Below are 12,725 nucleotides of genomic sequence, written 5' to 3'. Positions count from 1 at the left end.
GTGGGGGTGGGGGCGATCAATTGCTTTGGAGAAAATTAGGTTAACGCTAGACGAAGAGATATGGGCTTGATATGGGTCATAGTGAATTTTTTTAAGAACACACGGATGGCCCATGACCAAACTTAGTCGACTGAATCTTGCATGACATGGCGAAACAAAGCCTTCTGATAGGCTGATTTTTTTAACTGGCGTGGATACTCTCACCATTCACCTTATTCTCCTGTTAGTATTGTGATTAATACTAACACATATCAACTAAAGATAAATTGTAAGAAATTAAACTCATTAACTATCTTTCTAACAAATAAACTTTTCAACGTGAAATTCGTTAAGTCAATCTCCCTCTGTCTAGTCTGTCGTCAAATAAGGATGGAAATTGTTAAATGAAAATGCTGCATTTTGGCTAAAGGAAAAATACATGTTTTAATAGTATATCTTCTCAACTGAAGATCAGTCGTAAGAAAACTCCTCTTTATTTTTAATGAATATCCCCTAACTTAAAATCTGTTAGTGTCAATCTTCGTCTGTCTATTATGTCGTCAACTATGGATGAAAAAAAACATTGTATTGACCAAAGATTTGCTTTATCAAGCCACTTGATGATGAAAACATGGAAACCAGCCTAGCGGAGCCTATGGGAGAGGTCACCATGCATCCTAACCATGAGTTAAACAAGTCTCTAGAGAGTCTCATTATACTTATATAGCATGCATAACATAAAGGGAAATTGCTCACCAAAGAGATCCACTCAAGAAATTCTAATGGGCCCATAAGAAGTAATGAGCCTTCTCATGCACTAGAACCTATTTTCAACTAGTTCTAGTTTTGGAATATAAAGGAATACGTATGTAGTGGGTTAATAATACCTTGTAGACTTGGCCAAAACCACCTTGACCGAGTTTGTTGCCTTCGGAAAACTTATCGGTTGCTGCCTTGATTGCTTTAAAATCAAACTGAAGTGAGCCTGCGGTTGTAATATCTTCCCCATCTGTAGAAACAACTTCAACAGCTTAATTAAGGGGGAAACACACAGAAAGATATTTTCATTCGAACTGAGAAGGTAGCTTTGTCACTGGAGTACAAGAACCTTTACCAGCTAGTGGTTCCGTCTCATAAACTGTCTTTTCTCTCTTAGCCCGGAAAGTATAAACAGCTACCAGAAGCAGAAAAATAACACTGATCGGAACAACAACAGCGATGATTACGACAGTGGAGTTTCCGCCTCCTCCTGTAGTATTGATATAACTATCTGTATGCAGTCACGACATCTTAACTGTTGTTTTAGCTAATCAAAGGAATAGAGAATGTCCGGACCCGGAAGTGGTGAAGGAATTGAAATTTGCGGCGGTGGAGGAGGAGCTGAATCGAGTTGCTGTTGACTTGTTGGAACAGCGGATTCATTGTAAAACGAGTAAAGCTCAAATCTTGAATTACAGCTCGGAACAAAAATTCTTCCCGCGACTCTATGAATGGGCAATCGATTGATGGTCCAATTTAGACAGTGGAAACATTCTTGGCTAGTCAGATCAGGAGTGCACTGAACCAGTGCGTACAAATCCTGGAACGCATTGAAGTAGGCCTTTCTTGCATCGAATTTTTGAGAACTGTTCGATGCCATGGTGGCGGTTTGGTTCATTGCGGACAAGACCAGATCTTTGAACTCAATCTGGTTCCTTGTAACATTACTGGTGTTAGACATGATAAATTCTCCATTGGTGTTCAGGGTCGAGAGAATATTCCCGTTAGAGTACCTTAGCATACACTCTTCCTAATAGAGAGTCATCTCTCCCTCGTTCGGACACCGATATAAGGTTGCATTTACGGCACACGCAGCTACGGCAATCTTCCTGCTTGATATCTCCGCAGCAGAGGAAAAGTCCGGTGACTCTGTCGGGGGCTCGTCCCGATGTGGCGCTTATCCGGTAGAGTAAGAGGCGTTGCGGGAAGAGAGAGAAGGGTTCTGAGATTGGTGAAGTAAGTGCTGTTTCTGGAGAAAGTCGTTGTGTTTGGACAGAATGGTATACGTAAGTAGGATCTTGAGCAGAAGCTCTGAAGCTAGTGAGAAACGAGAAAAGGAAAAGGATGACGAAAGTGGTGGGAGAAGACATAGCTGGGCTTGCTTGAGTTGTGTTTCTCATCCGTGGGAATCTATACGATATATAGGAATATGTTAGAGAATTTATATTCCAAATTTCGACCATCTCCAATGTAATTGGTTATTTTCATCTCTAAAATAGAGATAACTCTATAATAACAATCTTTAAATGGGTTTGGATCCATTTTACCTGTAAATGCTATTATACAGATGAAAATAGCAATAGGTAGAAGATGCTGTTAGAATGAAAAATAGAGAAAATGCTCTAAAATATACCTAGACTATATTTGATAAGTGATTTTGACACATGTTCTTTATACAATCAATTTTACAAAATAAATATGACAAGGCTACTGAAATTGATGACATGTCTTATAGCTTAATACGTCATGGATAATTGCATTTAATGTTAATTTATATTTTTGATGAACTTTTTAAAATACAGTAATAACTCATATATTACATTTATGTCAATTTATATTTTTAGAATTTTTTTTTGGATATGGGAATAACTCATAAATCATTATTAAATAAATATATTCAAATATGGCATTATTAATTTCGAAATATAATTTAATTATATATTTTTTAAATTATACAATTTTATTACAAAAATTTCCAAAAATGTATACAATTTTTTTTAGAAAATTATAAAAATTTAATCGTAAAATCATTATTTTTTTATATATCTACAAATTTTATAAATATTTTTTAATTTTAATTTTTGGTAATTATGCACTTTTACAAATTTATTTAATATATTTAATTAAAATAAATAGATAGAAAAATCTATCTAAGATTATAATTTCAAATATATACATGCATATTCTTAAATATAATTTTTATGTTTAATTAAATCAAATTTATATTAAAATATTGATACGAAAAAGAAAATTTACAATATTAATAAAATTTTATTTTAAAATATAATTTATATTTATCTGTTAAAAAAATATTTTAAATTTTTTACTGCACATGGAGCAAGAAGACACCTAGTTTCCTATTATTGTGTAGGAGAAGATTTCTATAAATTATATTTACAAATGCAAATTTTATCTAAAATCAGTTTTATAACATATTATATATATACATATATATCTAAATCATAATAAGGAAATCCAAAGTAAAAAGTTCACCCTAATAGTACCTGCCAGTTCCGACTATCGAGGATGTTCTTAGATGAAACCATGGCTCGCCGGCGTCGCCTCTACCAACCTTTTCGCTCTATGTTCCTCTGTTCAAGTCCAAAGTTTCTGTCCATTGGAGCTCCGGTGGTCCTCTCTAGGTTGAAGGATTCTTCGACTATGTTGTTCTCTGGAGAATCCCAGATAGTGACGCTAGTTGCTTTTGGTGCTTGTTGTATTACCTTTGCCACCCCGTCTCCACTATGTTTCAGATCTGTCTGTCAAACCCCTGGATCTATATATCTCAACTTCCCCACCTACGTGCTTCTCCGGCTAGAAGATCCTTCCCAACATCGCCTTCCATCTTTTCGTAAGCACATCAATCGTCTGAAGACCCTCACTTTCAACCACCGCAACCAAACCTCTTCTCAACAACTTATGTTAATCCGGCGACCAATGTAGGTGGGAATCCACTCGACCAAATCTGTTTCTACAAAGTTTGAGAGGACAAGCGTCCACCGGCGACACCTCTCTTTCCTGCTCAATCCTTTCCATCCTCCATGTCTGGCCTCCTCCGCTCTTCAGATCTGTTAATCTCTGTATGAAAAGACCACCGGAAGATCCATACCGTCAACCACCGCAAACATACCTTCTCTCACAACGGTTTGCAAATTTGGCATCCAATGTAGGGGGAAATCCACTCCGGCGTCCAGATTTGAGCCATCAAAAACTAGTAAGGCCATGTTGTCGGCGCACAACTCTCACCTCCTCCTATGTTGTGGAAAGTACTTCACTACCATTCTTTCTCTTTAAAAATTAGTCTGAATTACTTTGGGTTATTCCATTAGCTTGAGATACCACATACTAATCCATAAAAAATCATATATTAACTTCCTTATTTTATTTTAAAAAGTAGGCATCCTTTATGTAGATTTCCTTGTCTTCTTTGTGAACAAGACACAATTTGACAATAAAAAAGGAAGCGATTTCTCTCCAAAAAAATCGAACGAACACGTTTTGGGGGGGGGGGGGGGGCGATATGAAATATTTGGTGGTTGCAAAACGTTAAAGGGTATGTGTACAGATTAATATGAGCATTTTTCACAAAGAAAGTCTCGGCGAACGTCTCTGTAACGCTTCAACCACCCACGGCTAATGGACCTCCAACGTCTGCTCTCTCGGCCCATGGACTCCATTTCTTGCGACGAGCGGTGTGTTAATATTTTGAAGGTTCGAAAGTCATACTTACGGATCCTGCAATCACCACATAACTTTTTATGTGTTTTGGCCTCACTCGCACGATTTCATGAATCACTTCCCTATAACATATCCTTCCACTACTCCTGCGCAAGCATGCTTTACTCTAGAGTTTTAAACGAATGTGTGACGGAAAAAGTAAATGCACTTTGGTGAGATAGGTAGCCAAATCAATTCTCTTAATCCTTTCCATATACCACAAACCGAGATACTATAATTCACTCATTCTCAAAGAACGCAACGTTTTCCGTTGCGCCTAAAATCGTTACCCATATTAGTGTGAGCCCTCACTGATTCTACACTCGTCTGGGTTCAGCTCCAATATTATTTATAACGTCTCAACCGCCATGGCTAATGGACCTCTCACACGCGCTCTCTCAGCCCGTGAGTCCATCCCGTCCGATGGACGGTATGTTAATTTTTTGGAAGCACGAAAGTCATGTTTACAGACCCTGCAATCACCACATGATATTTCTCCGTGTTTTGGTCTGATAACTCTAGAGTTATAAACGGATGTGTGACGGAAAAAATTAAGTGAAGATATAGATAGCAAAATCAATTTTTTAAAAACTTTTCCATGTACCACAAACCGGATGTTACAGTCTCATCCCATGCGTTAACGTACAGGAGCAGCGTCGCTGCCCTTACCGTTCGGACTGGACCATGAGAACCTACATCTGTAATTCCAAAAAAAAAAGTTCTTTTCAATTTTTATCAAACAATTCTAGGGTTCACGTGCTAAAACGTTTGCTCTCTCAAAAGTGAAGTCCAGGTTTCTAACATATTCTTTGTTTTTTCTACACTCCTTGACCACTAAGGGGTTTTCATAAATTCGTATACAAAAAAGAACCGGAACCAACATTTGTTAATACCAGAGACACGACACACAACAGGACCAACCTCCCGCTTCCACTAGCCTAAAACCCCGATTGTATAGTTTGATGTTCTTTACAAAGGTTTTGTATAATCTCTTTTCTTTTCAGTATAGCATACTAGGCTGCGACAAGATTTGGTTATGTGCCGAATATAAATGAAAAGAGTGAGATTACCCTCAGGATGCCTACTTATTTCATCTGGACCGGTAACTGTGTAACCATAATTAATTGACCAAATTAATGACTTTGGTTTAACTCAAGGTGGTTAACGAATCAAACAATAAGACCTAGTCACGGTGATAACAGAGCCTTCAACTGTTCAACAAAGTCAACTTGAGGAAATTCAATGAAGATTTTTTCAGTTTTGTACAGCACAAAGAGATTGAAATCAAAGTTGAAAATCCATGCCTGAAAAATTATATCTTCAAGACTCGAGGTTTCATTTTAAGACATTCAAACACAATTATATGAAAGAAAAAAAATGGTCAACTTATTAGTATCCTTCTGGTTTGTGCTCATAAACTCTGTCTACGCAAATACTTGCTTTAACAGATCTGGTTTCTTCCCACCCAATGGAACTTACGACGTAAACCGCCGAGTCATGCTCTCCTCCCTTCCTTCTAACGTCACAGCCAACGATGGCTTCTATACCACGTCGGCTACCGGACAAGATCCGAACAGAGTATACGGTTTAGGGATGTGTGTCCCAGGTACTGAAGAACGATCTTGTTTTGATTGTATCATGGCTGCCTCTAATGGTTTGGTGCAGAATTGTACTACTCAGATAGAAGCTATAGACTGGAGGATTTATAGAACTGCACTTTGTCTTGTACGCTACTCAAACCGCTCGTTTTACGGATCGCCGATTTGGAAATTATACGGGATGGATACAATACAAGAGATTTTCAACCTAACGCTACGGACTTCGATACGACATTGGAGGCTTTGATGATTGGTTTAATAGACGATGTTCCTTCTTTGTACTACGCAGCCGGAACACAAACACTCGAGTCTTCCAACACCAATATATACGGGTTTGTGCAATGCAGTAGAGACTTATCTATTGAAAACTGCACCAAGTGTCTAGAAGAAAATGTGATCGAGTATAGATCATGTTGCTCTGGGAGACAAGGAGGTATTATTTCGAGGCCGAGTTGTTTCGTTCGATGGGAGTTTTTTCCGTTCTTGGAACTTTTCGATAACAGTCCTCGTCGTGAAAAGGGTAAGATCATGTATCATTAATCTTTGTTGTTCGTAGGTTAAAAAGAAAACCATGAATGAAGTTTTTTTTTGTTCCGTTAATCCCAATCAATGGTGATGTGGGTTCGTGCAGATGGCAAAGGTGTTTCTACAGGAACTATTGTGGCAATTGTCATTGTTCCTATCTTATTGCTTTCTCTAGGATTTGGAATTTGGAGGAGGAGAAAATCGTACAAAGCATTTACTACTGAAAGTGAGTTTACTCGTGTTTTGGTTCAATACTTATAGATTCAATAAGTTCTTATAAATCTTTATATGTTCTTCTCAGACGGTTATTTCTCTACTGCAAAGAGATTAAATAAGACTTACAATACTGCACCGCCAGATAATGGTAAAGAGATACGAAGTTGATGTAGAAATATAGTGACCCTTGGAAACTCTCCGGTTATGTAATACCCTGTGTAAATTCTTTTTGCAGCTGGGGATGATATTACAACTTCAGGTTCACTTCAATTTGATTATGAAGCTATCGAAGCTGCAACAAGTAATTTTCATAGTACTAACAAGCTTGGTCATGGTGGGTTTGGTGAAGTTTACAAGGTATAGTGTTTGTCTCAAGTATTTAACTACTTTGTGTTAGAAACTTGATGAGAAAGCAAATAAATATATACTGATGAATTGTGTAACGTGCAGGGAACGTTTCTAAATGGAACAGAGATTGCTGTGAAAAGACTATCTAAAACTTCAGGACAAGGTGAAAGAGAATTCAAGAATGAGGTGCTTCTTGTAGCTAAACTTCAACATAGAAATCTTGTTAGGCTTCTTGGGTTTTGTGTCCAAGGAGACGAGAAGATATTAGTCTATGAGTTTTTGCCCATCAAGAGTCTTAACTACTTCCTCTTTGGTGGTAAGAAAAACAAACATATGATAGGATTTAGTTATCTGATACATTAGTTCTTGATCTCATAGACGGGTCGACTGCTGAGATGTGCAGACTCCACAAAGAGGAGCCAATTGGATTGGACAAGACGATACAAGATCATTGGAGGGATAACTCGAGGGATTTTGTATCTTCATCAAGATTCGCGGCTGACAATCATACACCGTGATCTCAAAGCCAGCAATATTCTCTTAGATGCGGATATGAACCCAAAAATTGCGGATTTTGGTATGGCTAGGAATTTCAAAATGGACCAAACCGAAGATAACACAAGAAGAGTTGTTGGAACATTGTAAGTAATTGTCCTTTTAGTTATAATATGCATTCTCTATTGCTGTTGATAAAACAGAAAGTTATATACTATGTATTTTGCAGCGGTTACATGCCACCCGAATATGTAGCGAATGGGCAGTTCTCAACGAAGTCAGATGTGTATAGTTTTGGAGTATTGATTCTGGAGATTATTGGTGGCAAAAAGAATAGTAGCTTCCACGAGATAGATGGTTCAACAGGCAACTTGGTTACATATGTTAGTAAATTTCCACATATCTCACAATTTGCTACTTCATATATAGTAATGATTGTTGCGCTGAACACTAGTTTCTTGGGAAACGAATAAACAGGTATGGAGGCTTTGGAACAATGATTCATTGATGGAACTTGTAGATCCGGTCATAGGAGTTAACTATGATAAGTATGAAGTCATCAGATGCGTTCATATTGGGTTATTATGCGTTCAAGAAAAACCAACAGATCGTCCAAGCATGTTCACAATATTTCAGATGCTCACTAATACTTCAATTACACTGCCTGTGCCCCAAGCTCCTGGGTTTTTCTTTAGAGTCAGATCAGAGAATATCCCATTATCTGAGAGCTTTCAGCCTGGTCCGTCCACTTGCATGTCCATTGCTTGTTCTGTAAATGATGTATCGATTACGTGTGTTAGTCCTCGTTGATGGGCAGGCTAATGTTTAATATATACATATTCTTTCATAAACCGAGTATAATAATGAAACCTAGTGAAGTAACTTGGTGTTAGGAAATGTGCGGTCAAATTTTGCGGTAAACCAGAATTTATGGGAGCGGGAAAAGAGCACACATACAAAATTGTTAACGGAGTTCGGCCAATGTTGCCTACATCCCTGGACCTGCTACAGATCTTTTATTACCAACCCGGGAAATTTTTACAAGCTCTCAACTCACACCCCGATCTCAAATACACTCAAAAATTACTCCTAATTTCTTAAAGAAGATTTTTTGTGAGAATTTTTTTTCTTCTCTTCTTTTCTTTCTTCGTTCTCTCTGTGTTTTCTTGCTTTGGGATGAATGAAATGGTTCACCATAACTCTCCTTTTATAAGCAGGAAGAAAGGTGTTTTGTGAGCTCATAATCTCTGACAAAACCAACGTCAACAATTTCAGCCGCCTAACGTCACCGTCCATACCGACCATCATCACAACGTGATTTAACAATCTTCCACTTGAAGACTGATTTCAATCTGCCTTCACACCTTGATCAATGTAGCAGGTCTTCTCAGCTTGTTACTCCAACAAGCCAACTGAGGTTGCACACAACCTCAGCTTATCATACGGCACGGCCTTCGTCAACATGTCTGCCGGATTCTTGCTTCCTGGGATCTTCTCAAGCACCAACATTTCATCTTCCAATGCCGATCTGATGAAATGATACCGACGATGTATGTGCTTCGTCCGAGCATGGTAAACCGGATTCTTTGTCAAATCGATGGCACTTTTACTATCACAGTATAACACATTTTCCCCTGGTCATGGCCTAGCTCTTCTAGAAAAGACTGTAGCCATATCATCTCTTTTGTTGCCTCCGTTACCGCAACATACTCAGCTTCACAACTTGATAGAGATATACAATTTTCTGCAACTTTGAAACCCAACAAATTGCAGTACCGCCAAAGGTGTAGACATACCCGGTTGTGTTCTTCGTGCTGTCAATATCACCTCCATTGTCAGCATCAACATATCCCTGCAATCCCGTTTAGACTTCGTGAAACATAGCGATAAACTTGGATTTCCTTTCAGGTATCTGAAAATCCACTTAACGGCTTCCCAATGTTTATTTTCTGGGTTGCTCATAAATCTGCTAACGACTCCCACTGCATGTGCAATGTCTGGCCTTGTACATATCATCGCGTACATGAAGCTGCCAATAGCAGAAGCATATAGAATTTTATCCATATATTCCATCTCGTCTTCCGTCTTTGGAGACTGTTCTCTGGATAACCGAAAGTGACTTGCCAGGGGAGTACTAACTGGCTTCGCGTCATCCATGTTAAACCTCTTGAGGACTTTATTCACATACTCCTCTTGTGATAGCTTAAACATTCCTTGCTTCTACTGATTCTCATCCCTAGAATCTGTCTTGCTTCTCCAAGGTCTTTCATCACAAACTCTTCTGAGAGTTTCATCTTCAAGCTATTGATCTCGTGCAAGTCTACTCCTTCTATCAGCATGTCATCGACATATAGGAGCAATATCAAGTAGGACTCTTCAAGCGTCTTGAAGTAACAACAGTGGTCAGCTTCACACCTCAAGAAACCAACGCCTTTAATAAAGTTGTCGAACCGTTTATACCACTGTCTTGGAGCTTGTTTTAAGCCGTACAAACTCCTTAAGGTTCTCCTTTTATTCGGTAGACCCACTTGTTATGCAATGACTTTTTCTCCTTAGGCAAATCTGCTAACTCCCACGTGTGATTGGATAACAACGAGTCCATCTCGTCGTTCATTGCAAGCTCCCACTTGATCGACTCATCAACTTGCATAGCTTCCTCATAACATTCAGGCTCGCCTCTGTCTGTGAGCAGAATGTAGTTGAGCGACGGATAAAATCTTACAGGTTTTCTGATGATTCTGCTTGACCGTCGTAACTCCGTGACTGGTGTATGTGGGGCCACTTCAGAATCATCATTTTCTTCAGCTTCACCACTCTCGTCTTGAGAGATTTCTTCTGCTGTTGTGGTGTCCTATGGCAACTCCGGTGTCAGGATATCTTCTAAGTCAACAGCTTCAGGCTCTTTCCTCTCCGAGCCTTCTCTTAGCTTATCCTTGTACAACATTTCTTCGTTGAACATAACATTCTTGCTGCGGATGATCTTTCGATTTTCATCATCCCAAAACCGGTAACCAAACTCCGCGTTACCATAACCGATGAAGTAACACTTCTTAGATTAGTTTACTTCTTGCAGCATCATCAATATGAACATGCTAAGCATCCAAACATCTTTAGATAAGAAAGGTTTACTTTCTTTCCGCTCCAAACTTCTTCAGGGATCTTAAATCCCAATGGTACAGACGGTCCTCTGTTTATTAAGAAGGCTGCGGTATTGATTGCATCTGCCCAAAACGTCTTTGGCAATCCACAGTGCAATCTCATGCTCCTTGCACGCTCATTCAAGGTTCGGTTCATCCTTTCCGCTATTCCATTCTGTTGAAGCGTTCCAGGAATATTTTTCTCCATCTTGATCTCATTATCAGCGTAATATCTCTTGAACTCGTCGCTGATGTACTCTCCACCATTATCAGACCTTAAACACTTCAACTTGAGATTCGTCTCAATCTCAACCATGGCTTTCCAAATTTTGAAAACCGAAAACACTTCATGCTTGTTCTTCATGAAGTAAACCCACACTTTTCTTGTGGAGTCATCAATAAAGGTCACATAGTAGTACGAACCTCCCAGTGATGCAACAGGAGCGGGTCCCCACACGTCAGTGTGCACCAGCTCTAACTTCTCAGATTTTGGCTCTCTTCCTCCTTTAGAGAAACTAACTCGTTTCTGTTTCGCAAGGATGCAACTTTCACACATCTGATGATCCACCGTTTTCAGATCCGGAAGAGCGTCATTTTCCACCATGAGTTTCATCCCTTCTCACTCATGTGTCCCAACCTACAATGCCACAACTTGGTATGTTTGGCATTCTCGACAACATCAACAGTGTCTTGATAACTCGTCGTCATATAAAGAGTGCCTCTTTTATGACCTCTAGCCACCACCATGGAACCTTTCTTGACTCTCCAGGCTCCACCACCAAAATTAACATCGTGCCCCGTATCATCAAGTTGACCTACTGAGATCAGATTTCACATCAACTTGGGCACATGTCTGACCTTCGTAATCTTCCACACACGTCCGTCTGACATCTTCAAGTTTATATCTCCAATACAAACTATGTCCAAAGGTAATCCATCAGTAAGATATACCTTTCCGTAATTTCCCGCAACATAATTCTCCATAATGTTATGGTGCGGTGTGGTGTGGAACGACGCTCCGGAGTCAAGCACCCATGAATCAACTGGGCTATCGACATAGGAGATTGACGCTTTGGTGGTATTTGCAGTTGCATCACGAGCTTCAATTTTTGCCGTTGCATCACGAGCTTCAATTTTCCTCGGGGAATCAACAGACACTACCAATGCATCAGCGATTTCACGTGTCACTACATTGGCTCCGCCTCTAGTGTTGTCTTCCTTCTTCGGTGGTGCTCGGTAATTCTTCTTAATGTGACATGTCTTTCCACAATTCCAGCACTCTGCAGGCTGTCTGAATTTGGACTGACCTCGTCCATTCCTTGACTTCGATCTGCCATTACTCTGGTTATTTCTATTTGGGTTTCTCCCTCTGTTTTCCACGTTGAAAGCAGAGCTCGTTGATGCCTCCCCAGAGTCTATCCTTCGAACTTCCTCACCAAGGATACGATCTCTGACATCATTGAATTTGAGCTTTTGAGTACCCACAGAATTACTAACCGCTGTTCTCATTGGCTCCCAACTATTTGGCAGAGATGCCAACAAAATCAGTGTTCGCACTTCATCTTCAAACTCGATTTCAACTGATGACAGTTGGTTGACAATCGTGTTGAACTCGTTCACATGTGCGGCAACCAGGCCACCTTCTTCCATCTTCAAATGAAAGAGTTTCTTCATGAGAAACACCTTATTGTTTGCCGAAGGTTTCTCATACATATCTGAGAGAACTTTCATGAGTCCTGATGTTAAGAGTTTTCAAGGCTCCTAAGACAAATGTTGTAGTATAAATGATTGTCGAACCAATTCCAAGGGATTTCAAGCACTGAGAATGCAAGTACTTACTTAATCTAAGCGCAACTGATGATTAAAAAGGTTTTCTAAACTAATGATTATTACTAATGCTGTTTCAGAATAATAAAAACGGTAAATGAGTTGACTTTCTTAACTAAGGAAA

At 39.2% G+C, this 12,725-nt stretch overlaps 2 pseudogenes; one reads left to right on the top strand and one right to left on the bottom strand.

Moving 5' to 3' along the window:
• The window catches only part of LOC106306787, an 8,167-nt pseudogene extending 6,048 nt beyond the window's left edge, over positions 1 to 2,119 (bottom strand).
• Positions 2,120 to 5,808: 3,689 nt separating this feature from the next.
• On the top strand, positions 5,809 to 8,505 carry LOC106306778 (annotated as a pseudogene).
• The last annotated feature ends 4,220 nt before the right edge of the window (positions 8,506 to 12,725 follow it).

This window comes from Brassica oleracea, chromosome C1, assembly GCF_000695525.1.
Source record: "Brassica oleracea var. oleracea cultivar TO1000 chromosome C1, BOL, whole genome shotgun sequence".
In the NCBI taxonomy this organism is placed as follows: Eukaryota; Viridiplantae; Streptophyta; class Magnoliopsida; order Brassicales; family Brassicaceae; genus Brassica; species Brassica oleracea.
This window is presented reverse-complemented; position numbering and strand designations above follow the sequence as displayed.